A 25135-nucleotide genomic window follows, 5' to 3' on the forward strand; every position below is an offset into this window, starting at 1 on the left:
TAATCCTTTTAAGCAATGTATCTTGAGCTTATTTCTTGTTTGCTTTTCATTTTTAATTTGATCATGTTTTCCCCATGAAACAAGTAGATAGTTGTCAGGCAGCAGGTCTTTTTTTGGATAAGAAACATTTTTACAAGTGGGGGCATCAGAGATTTCTACTTTCAGCATGTTACTTGGTACTTTAATAAAGCTGAATATAAATTATAATTAGAACTGCAGTGCAAGAAGTGGTTTGAGTTGAGTGCTGCTTGTTTTTCTTATACTTGATTTTGACTGGCATTCCATTAATGTATTTAAAAAGTAATTTATTTTTTTCATGCCTCACAACCTTTTTGCTTCCATCTAGATATTAAGTAAGCTGTCATACAGCCAATGTATTGAAATATTTTTATTCTTCTACACTTCATTTTGTCTTGATTGGACTCTCATAATGATGGTTTGGCACCCAGGGCAGTGTATTTAGTTAGTTTTTGTGGTTTTGAGCATAGCTCCTCCCCTTTCTAGTTGGCCACACCCCTTCCCATTGACCCCACTCATTCAGCTGTCTTCTGCAGCCCCCCTTTGATTTGAAGTCACCAGCTGCCACTGCCATTCATATATCCCATTTGTATTTGACACATGCTCAGTAATGCTTATCATGTCACTCAACTTCATTCAAACTTCATTTAAAAAAACAGTATTCATATAACACACTTTTCCATATTAAAGTGCATTTGTTTCAAATAAAACATTTGTTTTATACATAAAAAGCCTATATTCATATATTAAAGACATATATCAGTGCATTATACATTTAAAACCTGGGATCCATCTATTATATAAACCATTGCATAGTGGTTGAAGCAACATATATATATAAATGGATCTGTCTCCAAACCCCTAATATGTGCCTATGCCTAGGCACTCAGCAACCACCAGATTGATCATATACCAACAGAAAAAAGTCTGACTGCTGAAGTAAAATTGAGTGGCCAGACTTTCTCTTGGTATATGCTGAAAGGGCAGAGTAGAATATGATAAAAATGAGGTACATTCTGCAAAACTAAAGAATCAGAACCACACCTGACTTTTCTTGTATTTCTGCACAGTCCCTCAAACCCTTGGCAGTAAAAAAAAAAAAAGAAAAGGCAAGGGAGATTCTCTTCTCTCCATTGCTTTTCCTGAATTGCAGTGATGTGCTATGCAAGTGAGGGAAAATACGGAGGGACACTACAACTTCGTTATACAAAGACATTATTCAAGAAAGATAAGCAATTTTATTCTTAAATACTGCCATTGTATAATAGCAATAATCCACTACTGTTTGTGAGTATTTCAGGATTTACCTACTGTTGGCTTTGTTTTATCCCTCAGGCTTCCTCCTCTTGATCAGACCACACCAGTTGTGGATAAATGCTGATAAACCCCCACATGATCATGGATTATCACTTAAATATCCAGGATGAGGTAGCAGTATAATACAAAATATAAGGGTAACGTAACTTAGCAAATGACATTTAAGAGGAAGATCAAAACTGTATGTAGAATCTTAATGAGAGATGTTACATGCAGACAGCAACCCACAGAATAACAAAAAAACATTTAGAGCTACTGAAAACAATGAAAATTTCTAATTTCTATCTAATTGTAAAGGACTGTATGTGTTGCAGGATAACACAAACAGACTGCACTTGTGCTTATTTTTCTTATACCTAATATTTCCTTGAAATTAGCACATGTAGCTGTGACAACTGCTACATAAAGAGATGTGTGTGTGTGTCTGTGAGAGAGAGGGGGTGAAAGAGGCACATAGACACATATACGCACACATTTCTCAATGTGGATCAAGAATAGTATGGATACAAATAAATACATTTGTTTTTTTGACTCAGGTTAGAAAAACAGACATTGTATACCTATAGAAAATTAAGGCAGGGTAAGTACTTCACGTTTATCATTTATCTGCCTGTAATCCATGTGACAGTTAATAATACATTAAGAGTGGGTACGTCTCATTGGGATGTTCCAGTCCTGCCAACATTTATTGATATTTCTGTCTGTCCATCTATTCCCTTGTGCCAGTCAGGTTGCTGAAAGATGACATGATAGATGAAAATCAGTACTGTTTGTAATCTTTCCTAGCAACAGTTACCAGAATCCTTCCTTAAAACAAACAGAACTGAGCATTAGCCATCCATTCTCATAATATTTATGTTTATAATCATGACAACGGTTAAGTTTAAATTCAGAACAATATGTAATATTTTTTGACTGTGTCAGGGATTACTTAGTGAAACATGTCATGGTAGCTTATGTGACAAATTGCTACTAAATATGGGACCCAGAGATTATAAGTAAACAGTTCACTGAAAATGGTGCCATGCATTCAGCAACCTACTTTGTATTCTTCTAAAATTCATTTTGAAAGTTTCCTGGGAATCTGTTGCCCTGATAGTATTACACAGTGGAGACGCTATAACCTTCCATTTCACTACATGTGAGAGTATCTTGTGTATAACTGATAAAAGGGCAAGAGAAACCCAAGAAAAACATGCCAGAATGTCATGTCATATTAATACTGATCTTTATATTCACTGACCACTGCTGTTGTTTTCTACCTTAAGCTATTTACGTCCTGAACTATGTTATATGGCTACTCTGATAAGCTTTAATATTACCTATTATCCAGAAAAAAAGATCTTCCAAGTGTAGTTTGCCAGTGGTGTCAGCAGAACTGTGAAGTAAACATGTCACTAAAGTAAATAAACTGTTGAAGCTGATGTTTTGTAAAAAAAAAAAAAAAAACATTGTGGTGTTGGGCAGGCATAAGGCAAAGACCATTCAAGGTCATAGATATACAAAATCCATATAATAGATAGAAACCCTGTATCAACATTAATTGACATGATTTCAAACAAACTTCTTGTATGAGTGCCCCTGTTAACTGCTTTCTCATCACAGCTTTAGTTGTTGACTAAGGAAATTCATGATCGCTGTAGAAAGTACAACATTTTGTCTCTTATCAGATTTGCTTTAGTAAACAGTGCATCCAGGATATGTCCACAGTTTAGAGCACAGGTGTTTATCATTATTTTATCAAAGCTTAATAGATCCTGTCCTGATTCTGTGGTTTTAAACAGATAAAAGCAAAGATTAAAAAATCATTCTTTGGTTACTCTTTTAAGTGTAATGTAAGAAATTTGGGACTATTATGAGAAAAATATAATGCTTAAGCAATCTTAGAGGCTGAGTTGTATTAAATGATAGACAAAAAGGCCCTCTGAAGAATTGGTGCTTAATTACAACTTAATTAGCATAATTATGCATGCTAATAGCATCTCAAATGAATAGCAGTTGTCAGGAGGTTGGGACCATCTGTAAGAGTGGCGGATTAATACATCATTTTTTATTTCTAACAACGCTGTAACTCTTTCCCTGAAAGTGATTTTCATTAATCAAGTTCATTTTTATTATATGGAAAATTTGGCATTTTTCATTATGGGCCATTATCCATTTCCCTGTACAGTCCTAGTACAATACTAATGAGACCCCATGTGACTGCTCCATACTGACAATGGTAGTACAGGTGTATTATTATAATTGTTACAAAGAGCACATTACACCTCCAGAGGAACAGAGTTCCAATCTCAGGGTATCAGGCTTTCCACTTGGCCTGCTCCCTGGAGCCTTTTGTAATTTTCCAGAGCTTTATGAAAAACATACATGTTTGTGATGATTACAGAACTTGTTTGAAGACCTACAACTCCATCATAAACCTTAAAGCATAGCAGGAAACCTGTGCTCTGCTTTCTATTGTATACATATCTTACTTAAATAGAAAAATAGATGTTAAAAGCACAAATATGCCCTAACAGTTAACAGGTTTTCATCTGAAATTGATAACACATTCAGCTGAAATTCTGCAAGCCTCCAAATGTATGTAATTTCTTTTAAATGTTCACCTTTAATTGTCACCATATGAAAATGTTAATGGTTCAAGATTAAAATACATGTCTGCAGAACTGGGAATTATGTTTAAACATGATTTCTTCACACATATCAACACATAAAAATTATCGATTTAATCACAGGAAGTTTCTCATGCAGAAACTGCATACTAAATACTTTGTGCCATATCGATTGTTTGATGTTTTAAATTACATGTGATTTTGTGTTTCCTATCTTATCTAACTTCATAAATAATTTCATCTTCAGGAGTTATTCTAAATGGCTCAGGAAAAGCTGATAGGGACACATAAAGGTGCAAATTACATTATTTTCATTAGACTTTCAGAGTTACAAGAATAGCTGTAGAATAGAATATGCAGAGATATTTGTAGGCATTGTGCGTTACTTAAGTCATTTCCCCGTTAGTTAAGAACAGTTTGTATCTATAGCAGTTCAGTTGCAGATATTATAAAATATTGCTTCACTGAAACTGACATTCATATTTTGTTCATTGTTTTTGTGCCAGAAAAGAAAAGACTTGATAGTTAAAATCAGTCATTGTGTTATACTCAATACTATTCTCAGGGATTTATATAGGAGACAAAAATTATACAGGCTGCGACCCAAGTGTCTTTCAGAGCAGGGTCTTCAAATGGTATTTGACTGTGTTTTCTGTAGCATTTGATTGATGTAGCCCCTAGCTCAGCAAGATTATGTAAGATATTTTGGTTGATTCAAGATATGCTTGCAACTCCATGAATAAAACAGTGCTAGGAAAATACTTGTATCCACTTACTGTATATTTAAAATGCAGTTTCATTACCATTCGTAACATGTACATTTCACTTTCAAATAGTTCTTAAGCAAAATGCATTGCAGTATTACAGAACATTGTATTGTGCTATAATTCCTATATTCTCATACTATATTTTGTATGATACATTGACAAAAGTCTCTTCAAAGTAATATAATTCACAACATTAAGCTAAAGGCAGCATTCATCGTGTATGATATGGTCACATATATGGCTATAAGATTTAAAAGTATGTTAAGCATTCATGTCATCCCTGTCCATATTCAAATGCAACATGGATCTATGGGTGGTTTATCGAAAATTTACCTAAGGATTGCACTTGCTCTACTGATGAACAGAGGTAGCTACAAAATGGTTTATCCCATGTATGTGTCCCCTCAAATTATCTATGGTATGATCTCAGTTATTCTCACTAGGGTAAAATATAATTAATGTCCATGGGAATGGTAAGGCCAGTTTAACATCAAACAGGATAGGTTAATTCAAACACCAAAAGGGAAATTGGCTAGACTTAAAATAGCCTAGCTTAGTACTTACCTTTGAATCTATGTTAAAGATAAATTAAACATGCAATATAATATAATGCTGTCTTCAGTGATACACCATTAATGAAAGTCAAGTAAAGGGCTGTCCATAACTCCTGGATGCAATATCAGAACACAGATCTGGAACCCTACAGGTTTGGAATTGAGTCTTTTTCTATCTCTGGATGCATAAGATATGACTGTTATCAAATTTCACAACTTTCTAGTGAACCTGGATTCCTGATATGAAACTTTAGTCTCATCAAGTTTTCCTTGTGTCATCCTTACATAAATATTTTCCTTAGCATCCCTATCCCTAAGCAGCTGTATGGATTTTTTCATTCTTGTCCAATGTATTGGAATACTCTTCCATTGTTTATTCTGACATGCATCATGAGGAAGAGGTTTCATTTCTGAATTGCCATAAGCTGGTTATGATATTAATGCTGTGTTGAGTTTGCTGGGCATTTTCTCCTAAACATTGGACATTTTAAATGAAGTCGGTAGTAGGACGTTTTTTCAGAGCTGAGAGTTTCATGAAGTACATTGTTCTGAGAACAACTGACTAAAAGCAAGGATTCATGAACATGGTTATACTTACACAAGCAGTTGTTTCTGAGATATCTTCACATCAAAAAGCAATCACAGAGATGAATGATATAGAGAATGTTTCCATTTCCTCATTTAGCATGTCTGCAATAACTTCATATACCTTTGAGTACAGTGGTTTTTGAGTTGCTTTATTTAATTAAGTGCCGAGAAAGGTTTGGGGATGAGAAGAAACTGAATGCCTATCTGATTTTCTCAGTTCAGATTGTGCAAATAATGAGAAAAAGTGAAATATAGTCTACAGGTCATGAGTAGATATATATCACACCAATTCCCTCTTTTCTGGAATAGACTTCCTTTGGATGTAAAACGTGTGTCTCCCTGACCCTCTCTAAATGGAACAAGGATGAATGAACCAGCAACTGAAAATATACCCTGGGGCTGGCCTTCAAGCCTTCAAAGAAAAGAGTTGAAACTAACTGTAAATTTGCCTCATCAATCGGTATCCACAGTTTGATGTATTGTGGCAGGACTGCTAATGGCCCTTTAAATCAACAGCCTACTGTGGATCGATGAACCTATTTCTAGGAATTTATGTTTTTATGTAAGCTGCTGTATTCATTAAATTTTATTTGGGAAAACATTCTGAAGCCTTGAGTTCCTCACTGTAAATAGGAGTAGTGAACTTGTAATAGTATCTCCAAGCTAATCACACAATTAGAGATACACTTGGAGTATAGGAATATGTACAGTTGGCTTTTATGTATCAACAACAAACTCAAATTTCAACAAAATCAATTATTCAGATACAGCCTTTTTAAGCCAAAACAATCTTAAGCAAAATTCATAGACAAAAATGGGTCAAAAATAGACATTTATGTTATACAGATGGCAATTTTCCCCATGCAGGGTGATATCATGATTTAAATAATTCAAGAGCATGCAATCAATCTTAAGCAGGTTTTACATAAAAAGATGTTTAGTAAGAAAACAGATAACAACAACAAAAAATTCTCTTTCTGTCTCCCTATATTGATTTTACTTCTCTGTACTGCCTTGAGTATATTGTGAATAGCATGAAATTAATATGTTTGCATAATACTTATGGTTATGATTAGATTTGAAGTACAGTAACATTAGTGTTTATACTTTTATTTCTAAGTGATAAGTATATACATTCTTGTTCCTTTCTGTTTAGTAATGAAAATTCTAGAGGGATAACACTCAAGGTGCCCATTATTCTGATGCAGTGTATAAATTCTTGTGTTTTTTTTTTTTTAACCCAGTAGAACTTTCCAGTTTGATTAATCGTTAGTCATACATTTCTTGATCACAGCCTCCCTATTGCTACTTCCTGATACCATTGCATCCATCAAAGAATTGCTGACTGCATGTCTCTATTATTATTTCCAAGTCCAGGTCATCATCCCTCAGAGTATGAATCCTAGCAGTTCTATCCATGTGCGTCTGTGGTGAATTAATGGGTATTCCATAGCAGTTCTATGATTGTCTTGGTGGCCAGAGACCAATGCAGCTGGTCGGGGTGCCAGTTAGTTTGAATTCCTTTTGGCCCATTCCATCCATTAACATACTTTCCTTACAGTTTGCAACCAAAATAGTTATGATTTCTACATCTGGTGGCAACAGCTATATTCTCCAGAATCCACTCCTAGGATGAGATCTTTTTTTAGTACCTCTGTCATTTTACCTCTCTGGCTAACTCTCCACCTGTCCATCTTATTGCAAATATAATAGCAGCCTTTGTTTTACTGGGAATGCTTTAGCTATTATATAAGTTCTAATCAAACATAGTTTTGTGCTATACATATAGCCACAAGCTGTATCCTAGACGTACTTTGCTAGCATATATCTGAAATCCTGATTTTTTTGTACACTATTTCATATCCTCTGAAGACAAAGTACTGTCCAGCACAGATGTTGTAAATTTATCCTAAAAGAAATTACAAGAAACGTTTCTAGACAGAATATTTAAGAGAGAGAGAGAGAGTGTGTGTGTGTATGTGTGTGTGTGTTTGTGTGTATGTGTGTGCCTGTGCTTGTGTTTGTATAACACACTGCTATATAGTTTTACTCCAGCATGCTTGAGCATGCTTGTTTATCTATCCATCTAAAAGTTTTATTTTCATACATTTATATCTCTGATGCATATCTCAGACTAAACTGAAATGTTTAGAAATCAATGTATTGAAATGGAAATACCAAGACGTTTCTAATATGAAGTGTTCATATTCTTTATTAAAACAGGCTATGACTACCTACAGGCAAATAGTTATTTTTTAACTTTTTTTTTCAAAATATAATGTATAAAGCCCTGCAAGGTCGGCTGTTAAGTCTTGTGACATACTGCATGATCTTGAAATAAACATTCCATGAAGCCAGATGTTTCAGATGGATTTTTGACCAGGATAGAGTATGGTGACTTTAATTTGTTTTATTGAAGGGCTATCTATGTAATACATGCACTACACTGTCAAAGAAATGTTAAATTCCATCACACTGAAATGGCATGAGATTGTATTTAATGTTTCAAACATTTATGGCTCCCGCAGGGAAGAAAAGCAATAAAGATAAAATGAAGTAGGCTTTTTGATAATTATAGTAATTGAGCTAAAAAGTCACACTATTAAAAATGGATGGTAATAGCTGTAACATTTTCATTTTTAATTGAAGTAAACATGCTTTAAAGCATTCCAGTTTGGCATAAAGTTTCTTAGAATGGTCTGTGTTTTGTAATGATAGGACCCACAAGGATTAATGTTTCCTGATTATAGGAACTGCTCACAAGCTTTGTTTGTATTTTACTAAACTGCTAATCTCATTATAAGTGTTGTATATTAAATTGTACATTTGTAAACCCTAAAGAGAAAAAAAATTGAGAAGTTTAGCAAGCTATTGGATGCTGAAATTCAAAGTCTGTTGATAAGTGCAAAGATAAAATATGAACTGACATGTTTTTCCTCTCAGTATGTGAGGATAAAGGTTGTGTGGTCAGGGAACAGAGGGGTGGGTCAGGGTAAAGAGAAAGGGCAACTGTAAAATGAAAACGCAGTTCCTATGGGCTCAGAAAAGCAGTCTAAGTAAAACAGAATTACATAACTCCTTCTACAGCTGTATACATGTCTGATTTCCCCTGTTATTACAAGGTTGAAAGTCAGGTTTGGAAATGTGACAGCCTTGCTTCTATAGCATTACTGTAGACATTATTTTATTTCAGTGCAGCTTTTCATTAATAGGTAGTGGATCTTAAACTCGGAAGCTCTTAGGTTTACCACTCAAGCTATGCGTACATTGTAGGGAAAATAAATATACAGGACTAGAACTCCATTTTTCCAACAAAGAGTTAATAGACGTTCTAAATAATTTAATATGTGGATTGTGAGGTTCCTGGGTTTGTATTGCTGTAAGAGAGAGAGAAAAAAGGAGATGCTGTGAGTGATAAGAGGCAAAAACATTCCCGTTGTAAATGATTTTTATGCAATTAGTTTCTGGCTATGTTAAATATGAGTAGTCAGCTTTTGAACTTGTATTATAAATATTCTGAAATTTGCTTTATGTTTAGAGATTCTCGGAAGCATATTCCATTGTGCTGTCACTATTTCTGTTAATGTCATATTTTCATCAGACATGCTTTTTATTAAACCAAAACAATGTTGATTATTTTTTCATGTTTTAAACTGAAGTGCTATTGTGATCCCTGTGTACATTAATTGACTGATACAGCTGCAGTGATGTTACATTCTAGAATGAAATAGATGTGATTTACTTTTCTTTCTGGAAACGTACTGAAATTGCAACACCTTTAATCATAGTTACACTGTGTGCCTCTGTGTACTTAGTACACATAAAAACATTCTTAATGGAACAGATAAGTGGAAAGTGATTATAAGTAGAGATTATTAGTACAAAAATGAATAACTAACTTTCAGATATTGGAATGATATAAGCTCCATTTAAATGCATTGAAAAATGGAGTGACTTCCAATAAGAGATTGCATGAATCATAACACATGTTGTTGTTTGACAGTGTATTTTAAGACACACTGCAGCAGCATCACTTTGATAGTGTCTGTCTCTCTGTTTATATAAACAAAACTTTCAGGTTACCGAATGAAATTCAACATGCACTAATAAGCAAACTAGTTAATTACTTAATTAGATCTTTGAACTTCATCACCACAAAAGCTTCATACCAGTGCAGTCAAGTTTTATGAGGATCCCCTAAGGGGAGTTAGGCAGCAGTCTGACAGTTACAACATTCATTAATCCACTACACGTGCGCAGTGTTATAAAGTACAGGCAGATAAATCAGGAGAGAAACAATGTTCTGTAACTAACCCTAGAATATTAAGTAATATTTTTATTAGTCCATTTAAAAGTAATGACATAAGCTGATGAACAATAAAGCTAATGCAGCACCTGTGAATGATTTTCCTTCCTGGACAACAGACGAGTGCTGATTGACCTCTGAGGAATACTTCTGCATCTGTGCAGTGTATGTTACAAAAAAAACTGCCATATCAAACTCAGATAAATAATGCCTTACCTTGCTTCTTCACATTCTGCTAACTCAGTCAGTTATTTTTTTATCCTGTGCAGAGACTTCTAACATATCAAGAAATCACCTGCTTTATATGATAATTCAAATTTTGAGAAAACTACTGTTGTGTGACCAAATGTTTTAAAAGCAAACCTTCCTTTGCATTGTCTTTATTATAATGATAATGTGGGGCATTTTCCCAAGTAACTGGAAAATATAGCAGACTAAGACATTGGCCATCAGTATAATACAAAGTTGTTGCTGTGGTCACATTCTTTTTCTTTTTCTAAATGTAAAACAACTACTTAAGTTTGTATTACTCCCCATTGTCCTGATGTTTATTAACCTTGTACATCCTGACATATAAAACCTTACCTGCAGTTACAGGTGCTGGCATCTTATATTGTAATTAATATTCCCATATCAGGTGCTCTGATATGATCTCAGGCATGCCATTTCTTAAATTTACATTCCCAACTATTTCTGACATCTGTACCTGTCCTTTTTTTGCATAAATAGTGTACAGAAAACTTAATATCCTTCATAGCACTTACTATTTTACTGTCAGTTCTGTTGTAAGATGTGCTATAGTGTAGTTAGTAACCTGAAATGTGCAGTCCTTTATCAAGCATTAATTCTATTGTTGTCCAAAATGAAAGCCATATCGGAGGGACAACTATGCCTGCCTTACAAACTACCAGCAAGCTCTGTCTTATACTTGTGAGTGTGATTTGATTTATTTCAACTTGCACATTTCAATACTTTTGAGCAATTCACAACTTGTGTGCTTTTGGGTTACTCATGAAAAAGACATATTTCCATAGACTGTGATTAACAGATATAAATAGGATGGCCCAATATCAGAGTAGTTAGTTTTGCTGCCTCACAAAGCTTGGATCTGTGGTGCAGTTCTCATCTGGCTTGCTTTATGTTTGAGGTCTGCATAACCTTCCGGTGTCTCAGTTTTTGCCAGTAGATTCAGTTTTCTGCCCCATCTGAAAGGCAGGCAGTAGTCAGTTTAAAGATCCTGTAATCTGCCTGTATGTAGTCATGCCAAGTATGAATGAATGAGTGAATGTGCACATGCATGTCCTGCTGTAGACTGGCATCCTATCCAGGTTTAGGTTCTCTGGTGTTGTGCCTTCTGAGCAGTATGATAACAATATATGTCCTATGAGTTTGAACTGGATTAAGTGGGGAATTAATGAACTAATAGATGACAGTGAATTATGTAGAGTATATGTGACTGTCTAGGTTTACCTTGGGTTCCATGTGGAACACATGCCATAGCATGTAGAAGATATTTTTTTCTGTTTATGAATATACTGTTGTGGTGGTTTATTTCACTTTGGCTAATCATTAACATGCCACTCTTACAAGAATCATTTTGTATATATTAATGAAATACAGGTTAAGTTGTGTTTCGCCAGCTAAGCATGTTCACTGTATGGTTAATTAACTGATTATTCATAGTGGCAGCAGTTATATATATATATATATATATATATATATATGTACATATGCATTTATTTTTAATTTTTGAAATAATTCATAACTTTTATTGAGATAACCATATAACATATAAACATAATGCACAACAAAGAAATGAATCATAGTTTATAACTAAAGCTATAACAGTGTGCTCCAATTTAAAAATTATGAATGTAGCAAAATAAAAATATTTTCCAGTAATTCTTGAATATCAGTGTACTGGCTTCATTCTTAGAACAGTGCCAACGCTTACATTAATGTACACATAAACTAGTTTCAGTATTCATAGGTCCTCTCCTCCAAGATCTAAAAAAAATTTACCGTTCTTAACCATAGCACATCTGGCCTACACAGTGGGAACCTTGGGTCTTCCAAGCCTAGCACTCAAAAATCTATGCTGTCCATGGGGAAAAAGGGGGTCTACAGTCTTAACTAGGACCCACTGAAATGCTTATAACACCCTCAGCCACATTCCAGAGAAGGCTGGGCATTACTGTAAGATGTGTAAATAATCTGTCTCTCTCAAGGCACACTTCCATCAAAGTGCATCCTTACCTAAATTCAACCTCTGAATTGTCATTGTGGTGGCATGACATAAAGGTATCATTTTAAATACCGGAAAATGTATTTATTTTTACTGTCTGACAATACACAGTTGAGAAGTCTCATTTTCAGTGGAGTCCTTCAGAGATATCAGTATTCAAACAGAAATATACAATATCATATTATAAACACAATTAGGTTGTTATAGTGATTGCAAATGTAATTTTAGAAGAATATTTTCATGGATCATTATAAATGGAAAATGGGAAACAGAGAACATGAGCAACTACAATTGTAACTCAGCAAAGACATTTTCAGAAACAGTACATGGTCACATTAACAATAAGAAGCAAGAAAATGTGAGATATTTTATTTTACTTTATTTTATTTTCTGTTGGCCTAAAAGATGTGCTAGTCCAAAGATCCTTTTGAGCCATGACCCTTGTATCAAAGGAAAAATATAAACAAATAAAACCAACAGCTACAAAAGTAAAATTGATTCTGACATTGATAACATTGTTGTTTGAGGTGTGAGTTAGCATGTATACATGCATGCGAAAATGACTTCATAACTTTCAAAAAATAAAAAAAGAGAAACGACAGTGAGGAGAAACTGTTGTTAAGCATTTTCATTCTGTAACGTTGTTATAGTTAACAACCTCAAAACCCAATAGAAACAAATCAAAACAGAAATAAGCCCATTTGCTGCCTAGAAACAACCAGCTGTAAACACAGTAGCTAATCAAAAAGAGAGGGGCGTGTCCAAATTGTCTCATACCAACCAGCGCAATGCACATTTGAGATTCAAGTTTTCATTCAGCCCCGGAACCATCTCAGCATTTAAAAGCAACTGCCAACAGAGGTCTTTTAGCTGCAGAAAAGCATCAAAGTCATGAAAAAACTGATCAATCTGTTCTAAAACTAGAAATCTGAAACCAGTAATGTCATGACATCTAATACTGTGCCATCCTAACACACTGGTTTCATACATGCATACATACATATACATATAGATGTACATATACATATATACTTATATACAGTCTGCATCAGTACATCTGACAGCATATACTGCTTGTGTTATCCATAGAACTCTACCTATGTAGAAACTATTGTGATGTTAAACAGGAGTCCCATCTGACTGAGTCGGTGGTAATTCTGATGGATGTGAAAGATCCCAGGGCACCTACTGAAAAGAGTAGAGGAAGTTCCCCCAGTATCCAGGCCAAATTTCCCCTAGTAGAATAAATGCACTTGGGTCTATCTTGAAAATATATCACTAGCCTGGTGGGACTAACTCCATCAACAAAGGATAAATAAAATAAAAATAAAAAATAAAGCATTGTTTAAATGCTGATTATACAGGAGTTAATTGGGAGGCTTAGTAGATGAGGAAGAGACAGAGATGAGACTTTATTATTTCACAGTTGCATTTCTTTTTGCTTTGTAAATGGGCTCTTAATCCAGGTGTAAGTAAGATCTCATTTTGATTACCTTGTACACTGTAAGAGATCTGTTCCACTGCTTACCAAAACAGACTGAAAATGTTATGTTCCCATGTCTAATGGATGATCAGAGTATCGAAACAAGGTGAAACAATGAATCTCTAAAGTCCAAATTGAGGTTATCAGTGTATTAATGTCAGTTAAGTAGGAGAAACATGGTTTGGGAAGACATTTATGAGCAAAACAAAGCTGACTAGGTGATAGGTAATCTTAGACCAGTGTATGTGACACAACAAATGGATATGATGGGGTCTAATAATATGACTTGCAGTGAATGTTGCAGTTCTTTGTATTCTTGTTTAAGCTATCATTGTAAAGATGAAGGCAGATTAGTTAGGAAGTTGAAAGAGTACGGTAGCCATAGAAGCATATCTGACATGGCTGTTGCTTTTCTGGCCGAGTCCATATGGGATGAGTTACTCATCTATAACTTATTTGCAGTCATAGGTTTTATTTCAATATTCATTATGTCAAGGTCAAATGTAAGATGGTTATTGAAAATGACTCCTAAAAGCTTAGATGACTCTATTTCATAAATCTACTGCTGTGGTTATGCTACTATAATTATAACCCAACTCTTATTTGAGTGGATTGCTCCCACCTGCAAATATTTTAATACTGATATTAACCATTAATAATGATAGTATAGGTATAGAGGAAGAGAGCATTGATTTAGTTTTGGTGGCACTGAGATAAAAGCAGTATAGACTAATCTTGATTTGAATTTAAACATTAATGTTTTTAATAGTCTGAGATTTATTCAGCATTTTGAAACACAACAACATATGTCCAAAGCTCAAATATGCCAAGAAAGGAAAACAGTAAATGAAACATGAGGTTGAATGTCAGCATTGTTGTCAGTATTTATATCAACATTCCATGCAAGGAGTACATTTTAGGACCACTATTATATTGTACACAAAGTGGCATATACCGATTTACTATGAATAGTAGTATCTTGTTTAATCATAATGGAGTTCTTCAATCCCCAAAACACCTAAAACCCTGGAAAGTTACTGATCAAAAAACATGAATCTCAAGGTCAAAACAAAAAGCACAAATAAATTTTGTAGTGGGCATGCCGCTCAGGAAACCTTCACATTCCAAAACTGTAAACACATGCAGACACAAACACACACACACACACACACACACACACACACACACACACACACACACACACATACACACACACACACACATGGTTTACATATATTTGATTGAAAGTTCATTTCATTTACTGAAAAAAAGGCTGGTATGTGTGATCAAAAATCAACTGATCACACATGCTGGCTTTATAAATATGTGCAGGATGATGCTACAGTAAGGATTAGGGAGTTTCACCTTCAAAAAGAAAAAAAGAGAACTGCAGGTAGATAAATGACTCACTAATATAAAAATCTCTGAAAAGAAACACAGTGAGTCAAGCATGGCTAAGCACTTTTAAAAAATCAGTAAGTGCTTTCATGCCACAAAATGGAGCTTCATCAGACCCTAAAACATTCAAACAGGAACAGCATTCAAATAGTATAAAAAGCAACTGATCATTTTTTTAAAAACATCACATGAATATCCTAGCAATTGCTAAAATACAAAGTAGCATTTTGTGAACAGTCAACTACAAAGTTTCCTTTCATTCATTTAAAAAGATCATGTGATCTTAGAACTGGTCTTAAAGGAACCTTACCATTTAGACCCATATTCTTGTCTGCTTGTGATTTAATAATCCATTTTAATTCTTTCTGCTCAGTCTTATTTCTAAAGTCACCTAATCTTATACCATCCTCTACTAATTCTATCACCGTAACATTAAACTTATGTGGCTCCCCATTCCTTAACATGTTTTGCAAGCGCATTTCTAACATCCTGTTTGCATATATCATTTATCTGCTCTCTTATACATTCCCTTAAGGATCTATAGGTCTTCCCAACATAAAAAGAATGACAAAATGAGCATTGTGCAATGTAAATAACATTCATACTGGAACAGCTAGCTTTTAAATTGAATTTTTAATTAATGTGTGTAGCTGGATGTATAAAAATGGAATCACTGGTAATATATTTACAAAAATTATAAGCGCCACAGGGACAGGTACCTAGAGAGCTATACAATTCTCTCCTTAATGTTTTAGTGCTGTAACACAGAAGCTTCTTAATCAATTTCTTATTTTTGAAACAAAAATTCAGTTTCTCACCCACACAGTTTTATCTTATCATCCAATTTCAAAATTGGATAATCTGACAAACAGTATTGACATTTCTCACATAAAAGATTGTGAGTGGAACAGGTTGTGTGTGATGCACTGTAGGAAACTAATCAGGAATACAGTGTCAGCGAATTGTCGGTGTTTTGATGGTTTTGGCTTTATACTGTCGAAATGCTGAAATTTGATATTTCAGCATGTCAGCAATATGAAGTGAAACTATATATATATATATATATATATATATATATATATATATATATATATATATATATATATATATATATATATATATATATATATATATACATATATATATATTTATGTATTTAGTGACTAATAAAGTTTTTGGAATTTTGTATGATTTTTCATTGTTTGTGGTTTACTTGTATCCTGCACCTCTACAGTGTCTCAGTTTTCTGATTTAAGTTCTGTATGAGCTAATTCCTTGTCCATATATGATGAATAATATGGTTTTGCTCCATATCGTCTCAATGAGTCAACTTCTATTTTCATATACTCAACTTCCTTATAATTATAACCTCTATTTAAAAATTATTGTTGCAAAGTGTCAATGTTATTTTGAAAATTATAATCCCTGTTGTTTAGCCTTGATATCTGCATCTCTTGTCCTTTCAAAATATTCTTATAGATGTGTCTGGGATGCATGCAAGGTAAAAGACATATTTCTGCCTTTTCTCACTTTTACATCAAGAAAATAAATTTCTGATTCCAATATCTAGAAAATAAATGTAAGGAAGGTGGCAGTAGTATGTATGAACTCAACAAACTCTAGAAAACTGTTGGGTGTACTTGGCCATAGCAAAAAGATGCTGTCCATAAATCTTTTATAAAATTTAATATGTGGAACAGCATCATTCCCTCATAACACTTGAGTCATTTCCTAATGGGCCATTGCAATATTGGCTTGACTATTGGCACAAGATGTGCCCACAACTACGCCAGATTTCTGCCAATATTAGTTCTCATTAAACAAAAATACATTGTTGTCTAGAATTAATTCTATTATCAGACAGATCAAAAATACTTGTTCACTATTATATTGACTAGTGGCAGTCAAAAACATTCTAATCAGATCTACACCTGCCTCATTGGGAATTACAGTAAAAAGCGAATTCACATCTAGAGTTGCCATCAAACAGTCTTCATCAGGCCCGTTAATACAAGTAAAAGTGTGTACATCTTCTAAAAATGTTTAGTGTTTCTGTACACTGTGCTTACATTATCTAAAATAGGGTTCAGATGTTTCTCAACATAAATAGAAAGGAGTTTGGCTATCCAGACATGTTCAGACACTATGGGTCTCACTGGTGGTGCCTGTGAATCTTTATGTAACTTAGGATGTCTTTGGAATATTGGAATAAGAGGATGATCAACTACAGAATACTTATAAAGATAAAAAAAGATCATTGCTTAGCAAACAATCATATAGTACAGAATTCATTGATTTGATCATACTTTCAATATCTTGCCTACCTAAGAATAAGTATGAGTCCGATGATAACAGATGTGCAGCTTCAAGATAGAAAGACTTATCCATAACTACTATAGCTGTGCCCTTATCCTCTGGGTGGCTTAGTATGCTATCATTCAGGCATCAAATTCAAGCTTAGTAAAGTTATGGAATCGTCTTACATCTTTTTTAGATAATTCTTCTAGAAAGTCATGATCACAAACATTACAAAAAGCTTCTCAGGCTGGATGTAAAATAGGACTGAACGTACTAGGTTTCCTAAAAGTATTACTTATATATTCACCAGGATATATGATTTTAAGCATGACATTACATGCAAACAGTTTCAAGTCTAGAATAATGTCACTCAGATTAGCTTTTGAGCCTGGAATGAATGATTGTCCCTTATTTAAAAAGAAGAGCTGAGAGTCTGTAAGGGTCTTAGAAGAAATGTTCCAAATCAAAGAGTTGGAGTCACATCCCACATGTGTTTGATGGTCCTATGTGGGTGACTCTGTTGAATTCTCACTCATGTGGGATGTGACTCCACCTCTTTAATGAGGTGTAATATATAATTTGCAGGAGGGTGGGGAGTCCAAGAGCGCTTGCCCTCTTGCAAAACTGTAAAAACTTGTGCTGTAGACATGCAATTCATATGGCAACTTCAGCACAACTTCCTGATGGTCTGATGTCACCTCCTGACATTCCAAATTTGTTTGAATGTTGTAGTCAAGGTGAATGATTTTCGAAATTCCGTAAAAGTGACACTGACGAAATTGGAATGTCAGTTTGATCAAGTGATTAGATTTTTTTTTTGACTTTCAACTTTTTGATAGTAAACCATATCTGTGTATATACATACATGTGTGTGTGTGTGTGTGTGTGTGTGTGTGTGTGTGTGTGTGTGTGTGTGTGTGTGTGTGTGTATGTATGTATATCTATATATATATGTATATATATGTATATATATATATATATATATATATATATATATATATATATATATATATATATTTCTACTGACAGAACCCACACTGTAAAAGTAGCCGACTCCAAATCCGGCTCCAGACAAGTGACAAGTGGCGTACCCCAGGGTTCAGTCCTGGGACCACTCTCTTTTGGCATTTACTTCTCCAAAGTACAGCCCAACAACAAAGGACTCTGGCTAACAAAGTTCACAGACTACTGCAAACTGGGAGCCATTATCAAATCCCCAAAGAATGTGGATATACTACAAAAGCTCAATGCCAAAAAGTGTATTGTCATCCCCTTTGGTAAAAACTCTATACCCATGAACTACCACATAGCTGGTAGTCTACTTAATGCCGAAAATGTGATGAGACCTTGGGACACAGGTGGACAGTAGTCTCTCCTTTGATAATCACATCGCCACAGTAGTTAGGAAATCCTTCTACGTGGCTCATCTCATCACAAAAGGAATCTCATCCAGAAAAAAAGAGGTCATTGTTCCCCTCTACTCATCACTCATTAGACCCATTATAGAGTACAATGCCCCTTTTGGTGTGTACCTCACAAGACATCTACAACAACTGGAAAGACCACAGAAATACCTCACAAAGAGGATTACTGGCCTCAAACAGCTGCCCTATACAGACCGTCTCAAAAAACTACGGCTTTACTCCATCGCATATCGCTTACTCAGGGGAGATCTCTGCCTAATATACAAAGCTATGTCAAACCCAGAGCTGTTGGACATGCTCCACTTAAAGAAATCCCAATCCCTCTGAGCTACATGCTCTAGGGACCTAAACCTTGTCACCACAATAAACAGAACATGCTGGAGGGATAGATTCCTGTCCCAGAGACTTCCCATACTCTGGAACAGACTACCTATCTATGTCAAACAGAGCTCCTCATTAGCACTCTTCAAGAAAAATCTTGATGATTGGATGGGAAATGGGAAATTCACTCAAGGGATCACTTCTGTGGCTCTGCTCGACAGGGGCACAGGAAAATAATTTTCTTGGGTGGCAAAAGCCAGGGTACATTTTTTGGCTAGGCTTGTATGGGCCCTATGGCTGATAGCCTAGTACCTACCTATGAACCTATAAACCTAAAGGGCCTTACAGAGACAGATGCTTGGTGCCAGAGCCATGGGGTTAAGCTCAATGCCAAGAAATGTATAGTTATTCCCTTTGGGAAAAAAAATACACCTGTGAATTACCACATAAGTGGCAGTACACTAAACATTGAAAGTGTGATAAGAGACCTAGGGACACAGGTGGACAGTGGTCTCACCTTCAATAACCACATTGCCATAATAGTCAGGAAATCCTTCTATGTGGCACATCTCATTACTAAGGGCTTTTCATCCAGGAAAAAGGAAGTCATTGTCCCACTGTACTCATCCCTCATTAGACCCATTATAGAGTACAATGCCCCATTTGGTATGTACCTCACAAGACATCTGCAGCAGTTGGAAAGGCCGCAGAAATACCTCAATAAAAGAATCACAGGCCTAAAGCAGATGCCCTATGCTGACCATCTAAAAAAACTCCAGCTATACTCTCTCACATATCGTCTACTCAAAGGTGATCTCTGCTTAACATACAAGGCCATGTCAAACCCAGAGCTGATGGACATGCTACACTTAAAGAAATCCCAATCCCTCAGAGCCATGCATTCCAGGGATCTAAACTTGGTCATCACAATGAACAAAACATGCTGGAGGGATAGATTCCTGTCCCAGAGACTCCCCATTCTCTGGAATTGACTGTCCATACATGTCAAGCACAAGGCCTCTTTGGCCCTCTTGAAAACGAACCTTGACTGGATGGGAGATAGGAAATTCACCCCAGGGATCACGTCAGTCACCCTGCTAGACAGGGGACCAGGGAAGTAAAATTCCTGGGAAAAATAGCTGGGGAAATGTTATGGCTAGACTTATATAGGTCCTAGGGCTGATAGCCCTGTACCAACCTATGAACCTATATACATACATGGGTCTACTTTGACTCATCAAAATTATACTACACTGATTCCTAGCTGACTGACTCTACATCGGCGAAATGGCTTTAAACTGAAAGCAGGGACAACCAAAATTCTTTCCCTGTAAAATGAACCACTTAGCCACCAGGGTGAACTTTGCTCTTTCTCCAGTGTAATGCGATCTCAGAGTTGGTATATTCAATTAGGAGAGGTGTGGGGGCTACAACCCCCCCAACTTGGGTGGATTAATATTGTTCCACTGAGTTTTTTTTAAGTGGTGGCCATTTGGCTTGTTTCACAGGGAAAGGATTTCCATAGTCCGTGCTTTCGTTTTAAAGCTGTTTCGCTGAAGTGGAGTCGGCCAACTAGGAATCAGTGAAGTGTAATTTTGATGAGTCAGTGTAGACCTATATATATATATATATATATATATATATATATATATATATATATAATGTATATATATCACCTAATATATGTAAATCCTTAGGTTTTAGTAACCTCGTATCTTATTCTCATAATAGCCTATCCCTTTCCAGGATTCATTCATGTATACTAAACCAGTGGTATATGAGCCAGTGAAACCTTAGCTAACAGTGCCACAAAAGAAGGACCTTTTAATGTGAATTAATAATTTAGATAAAAGAATCTGGGAATTATGGATAGGATTTTAATCATTTTGATTGTGCTAGAGAGAAAGGAAATAGGGAGTAATATGGAGAAAGAAACAATTAAAAAAAGAAAAAAGGTACATTGAGACTTTCTATCCATTGACTCATGGGATGAGGTTATGTGATCTCATGCATGCGTCTAATTGAAGTTTGAATGTTGCCATGGCTTTAAAGTGCCTTGTATGTAGGGGAAGCTAGTTTCATAGGTGAGGAAGTTGCTGAGTCATGAATTTATCCTTGGGTAATGGACTTGTTATTTTTGTATAAAACTAGGTTTTAAGGACTGGTATTTAATGGGGAATTTTATTTCTGAAGAAAAGGAGGTCACAGACAGCAAAGCTTGACATAATAGGGTAGATCATCTTGCAGGAGTCTATAAGCCTCAGAATTTTGACTGGGCGGTTGGCATAATGGTTAATTGTTTACCTTACAGACACAAGGTGCAGGTTTTAATCCTTACATGTGGTAATTGGTTTGGTTTAAAATGTTCCACAAGGACAGTTAGACTAGTACTAACAAGGTTTTTAGTCTAATTAAAGAATCATTTTTTAAACAGTGGATTCTTTGGATTATAAAATGCTGTTGTCTTTCTAGTTGGGGAGTTGTTTAGAACTGTACATGTGAAATTGAGTATTGTATTCTATGATGGGGCAAATAGGCACAGCATAAAGGGGGATGAGAATGACAGCTGCCCCATGTCTGTCTATCTGTATCTCCTCCAAGAAAGACAACATAGGAATGTTCACATAAACATGAGGAACAGGAAGGTCATACTCATATTTTGGATGCTTCAAGCCCTATAATACCCTGGTGACATCTGTAACCCTAGTGTTCAAGAGGACACTGATGGTCATCATGTCCTTTAACAATCTGTTAAGAGTAGAGACTGTATGTCTAACAGTGAAACATTTCTGGTATTGTTGTCTGTTTCAGCTGCAGGCTCTTTTTGCCTTTATAGTACTGCCTTTTTGTGATTCCTTGCAACAGCATTTGCTGATGTGATGATAGTAGGCATGGATGTTGATGTACCTTTGAGAGTAGTGACTTTAGATAAGTATGATACTATATGTGGTTGGGGTACCCATCATGTATCTTGGAGAATATTTGTTAGTTTTTCTTCTTACTTCCTCTGCAAACATAGGCTTGTATTTAGTAATATGATTTGAGAGATGGATTTTTGGTTGGATAATAATATTGAGCTGTCTATAAATATAATGCAGTCGTTACACTGACTCAGGATACGTTGGATGATTGGGATTGCCAAGGAAATATAATTAACTCCATAAAGAATGGCTGGATAAGCAGGGAGAGGTACTGGATGAAAATGCTGGATGTCATGGTGGTAACAGCAGGAAGTAAGTTTGGCAGTGAAATATAAATAGGTCGACCACTGCTGCAGTGGTAGGCTTAGGCAAGTAAGTGAGCAAAATTAAGAAAGCAATGCATTATATAAAATTAAGGCATCAGTGAGGAGATGGATAACTGAATAAAAGATGAAATAAGATAATGCTGTGATTTAGCGTTATGTCAAAAATCATTGCAGAGAGCCTCAGAAGTGCAAACTAGAACTAAGAGTAGCAACTGATTAGCAATATCAACTGGTATAACTGCAGGAAAAATAATGTCATGTAAATATTCAGTGGCAGTAAAAAAGTCAGTCATTAGACACCAGCACAAATAAGGAGCAGTCTAACAAATGATCAACCTATAGTAGGCATACTGGACAAAAGCAGTGAAGAGTACACGGTCAACAAGTGGACGCTGGTTAACTATTGAGAAAGACAGTGTGTAGGTAACATGGGTTCACCTTATAAAACAATGATCAAATGTATGCACTGATTATAATGCAATATGAGTACAAAACAACAGCAGAAATGCCAACAAATGGCAATGACAAAGTACTAAAATTGGGTCTATATGACACTATCGAATGGACTAAATAGCGAATGCTATTTAGTCAATCCGATACTGTTGAAATGGCAAAATAGCGAAGTTACAGAACATTGAATTTTTTCCCAGGAAAGAATTTTGGTGGGCCGTCTTCAGGACTTTGCCATTTCCTCCACTATGGTGCAATCTCGGAGGTGGTATATTTAAGTAGGGGGGCTGTGGGGGGCACAGCCCTCCACATGTGGGGTGTGTGGGAGGGGGTGATGCCGCCCACTTAAATTTGTGTTTACGTTTATTTTTTTTTTATTGGAGCAGCAAATTTTTTCCCTGGGAAAAAAATTTGCTGTTCCATTTGTTTGATATTTTGTTGTTTTGATAATATCGGGACGATTAAATAGCATTCGCTATTTACATCATACTATAATATGATATAGACGCCTAAAATTGGGTTCCAATTAATAAAACAATAAACACACTTTTGGTTCACATTGCTGTGACCTATGAAGATGTATCGAGCTAATGAATGAGTAGCACCAAAGGCATGCTTAACAATCAAATCAGTCATAATAGTGCCATAAACAGGCAGCGAAAGAAGTGACATTTATATGGCCCACAAGAAATATGTAGAGGTTGACTTGTCTACTGTTGCTGCCTACCCAGTAGGATTTACTCTGCACCACACTCTGCACTGCTGTGTAGATGATCTAAACCAACCTCTGATTATTCAAACTCTGTAAGGTCCCTCACCCACAGAAACCAGACAGCCAGTCAAAATCTAGCCTGAACCCTCTCAGAAGCCTGACAATCAAAATAAGGCAATATGATTATTCAGTGGAGCCTCTACTATCAGCAGAGACTGTTGCACACAAATCGTTTCCTAGGAAGCCAATGACGTCTTTGTAATGTATTTATTCAGTAAAAACCCATGTGGAAAAGGACCTTTCTTGATCTCATCTTATGTCCCTCAATATGGGTTTGACACATATTTACTGCAGCTATAGTTGACATGTGTTTCATCCACAGTAGTTCTTAACTGAAGCATTTACTTTGGTCATGAATGAGTGACAGTGGAAGTATTATATATAATTCAAGTTATGGGGGTTAAAACACCCACATTGAGGGAGTAAGGGGATGAAGTCCCACTGAATTGTTTCTTTTAAGAATATTTTAGGAGTTTTGATTTCGTGGAAGACTGGCAGTTGTTATGTGAATAGAGCATTCAATAATAAACTGGGAAAAATCATCATGCACAAGGTAATGCTCTATCAGTTCCAGAATGTACAGTATATTGAGATATAACATGTATATTTAGAGGCTTGGTTACTGATGTTTTCTGGGATATTTTACATCGATAGCTGGTATAATCAATGATTCACTGAGTAATCTGGATGATTGTTCATATATATATATATATATATATATATATATATATATATATATATATATGTGTGTGTGTGTGTGTGTGTGTGTGCGTACATATACACTCATGTTTTTTTCCCTAAGAAGGCACAGCAGTCTTTAACACAATTACAATAATCTATAGGTGTGGGGCAGATTGTGTGCTGCCTGTCAAAAGAGGTCTAATTTGTGTACCTAGATATTTGCAACATGTCCTGAAACAAACAATTAACTAAGTAGGGCAACTACTGTATATGTACATGTGCTGGCAGTTAGGGCAAAAGATTAAAGCTCTGATTGGTTAGTGAGCTGTTTCCTGTGCCAGGGATGCAGGGCTTCAATACATCCTACTTAATTTGCCTACCATGTAACCTTCAGCACGTCACTTAACCGAACAATGCAATTTGGGCTAGGCTCCTTAACGGTCTCCTAGAATGCATAGCTAGTAACTGCCTATGAATTATAAAACAGGACATGCAGAAATAATCAAAGCAATAACAATCTAATGAAAACATTTTAAAATAAGTACAGCCAAATTGTCATTTATAATGTTTTTTACAATTTAAAAATTTCCAAACTTGTGAATGCATGCAATATTTTTTGTACAAAATAACAAAATGTTACTGGCATATGTACTT

This window comes from Protopterus annectens, chromosome 8.part1, assembly GCF_019279795.1.
Source record: "Protopterus annectens isolate FY-2018-M chromosome 8.part1, PAN1.0, whole genome shotgun sequence".
In the NCBI taxonomy this organism is placed as follows: Eukaryota; Metazoa; Chordata; order Ceratodontiformes; family Protopteridae; genus Protopterus; species Protopterus annectens.